General features: G+C 39.2%; 1 protein-coding gene across 1 annotated transcript in view; it reads left to right on the top strand.

Moving 5' to 3' along the window:
- LOC102679042 (nucleolysin TIAR-like) overlaps nucleotides 1–1,916 on the top strand; it is a 443,006-nt gene that overhangs the window by 329,389 nt on the left and 111,701 nt on the right. The gene's annotated exons all lie outside the window — the stretch shown is intronic.

Here is a 1,916-nt window from a genome sequence, read left to right as displayed (position 1 = left end):
TATATATATATATATATATTTGTATTTTATCATTATTTGACGAAGGCAAAATTTCAATGAAAATAAAAAAAAGCAAACTTTAATATTTCAGAAATATTGCATACGAATATTCTGTTTCTCTTTCGTTCTTGCGTGAAAATATTATCTTTTCCATCTATAAAAATTTCTCGGAATATGCGCAGTTTTTTATAGTACGCGCAAATTTTTTATTCTTGCGAGAAATATAAATATAACGTGAAATTAATAATATTGAATGAAATAAAAAAAAAAAAATCTATACCAACAATCAACATTATTATAATAAGAAAGAAGCGCTAATACGCTTATCGTAACTTGTCCGCCATAAGTTAATTTCGAAAAATTTTATTTTGGAAAAACTAATGTCACGAAATGTACAAATATAAAAGCGCAATATGAAATGAAATGAAATAAATTTGATTTCTCTGTACGTATTTTATATCATTGACAATTCGAATCAATCGCATCAACAATTCAATACATGTCATATTTCGATTTTTCGTGTAAAAATCACGAAGAGAAACAGAAAATTTTGTTATCAAAATCTAGTTAGAACGTAGAGAAAACGATTTTAATTTACAATTTAAGTACACTTTTTGATTCATCCCGATATCTCGATCCGTTGCCGAGATAAAACGACTCAAAATTTTCATAGCGCTTAAGATTCGCGCTTAAGATTATGAATGGGCCTGCGACCCACTGACCTATATCTATCCCTGGAAGTGCGTACTATTTCCAGGAATCGCGTCTGCCAGTTGTCTGGAACTTGGTATAGGTCAATAGAGGCGAGGGTGCGAGCGAGAGGTCCGAGTAAGCGAGAAGGACGAAGATGGTAAACGATTAAAAATTATCCTTTTCTTTACACCACGATATCTCGGCAACCGGAAGTCGTATCGGGATAATTCAAAAAGCGTATTAAAGGGGAAGAATCTACGTTTCCAACGATGTTTCGTTCGATACTCGCTATTCTCGGACTTGTAGCGATTCAAACTTTTCTTAATTTTAATAAGATTTAATCGAGTTTTAAGTTACGCGATAGATACCTCTACGTTTATTAAAAAATAATATTATTATTAACGATATTTATCTCGAGCCCTTGGCTTAAATGTTGTTTAAATCTAATTATTTCGTGATACGTAACAAGACAGGATATATATATATAACTTTTATCAGGGACAAAGTCGTCGAATTTTCTCGCACGATTTGTCAGAAATTCGATATAAGTGTCCCAAAGCGTAATCCACGTTCCTCCTACCTGTAACTGCACACCGGTGGTCAAGGTCCTCTTCTCTCGTTAGGTTAGGCAACGGTATTTTCCCTATATATTTCAGGGTCGGTGAAGAGTTTTCTCTCTCTGGCCACTCATCTTCTCTTTCCCTCGTAACTCTCCACCCTTGGTTCAGGCTCCATCCCTGTTCATCCCTCGCGAGACCGACATGAGAATATTTTGGTCACGTAGCAGCCATCGTTCTCTCTCAAATGCCGGAGCTTCCAAGCGCTCCCGCGCTCAATGCGCCTCTCTGAGTGATATTTTGCCATTTAATCCTCTCTCGAATGTTGAACTCCTCCGCTCTCCCAATCTTCCTTTCCTATGCCCCCACCTCCTCGCGCCGCCCTCTCTAATTTCCTCCCCCTCGAGAAGAAGACGCGCCCGACCCATTATCCCGCGTCGGCCACGTCCTTTGCTACGTCGCCCTTTTATCCCTTTCCGCCATCTATCCCTTTCGCGAACTTGGTCAAGGTACATTGGTCTCGTGGTACGAAGGGCATCGAACCTCCAATCCTCTCCGCCTCGAATCCCCGGTGGCGTAACAACCGACTTGTTCCGCGGGTTACACGAATGACCCAACCACGATTTTTCTTTGCCGGATTTTCCTCCCTCCACCTTTCTCTCCCTT

Source organism: Apis dorsata, unplaced genomic scaffold, assembly GCF_000469605.1.
Source record: "Apis dorsata unplaced genomic scaffold, Apis dorsata 1.3 scaffold_32, whole genome shotgun sequence".
Lineage (NCBI taxonomy): Eukaryota > Metazoa > Arthropoda > Insecta > Hymenoptera > Apidae > Apis > Apis dorsata.
Note: the sequence above shows the minus strand (reverse complement) of the source record. Positions and strands in the feature narration are given on the sequence as shown.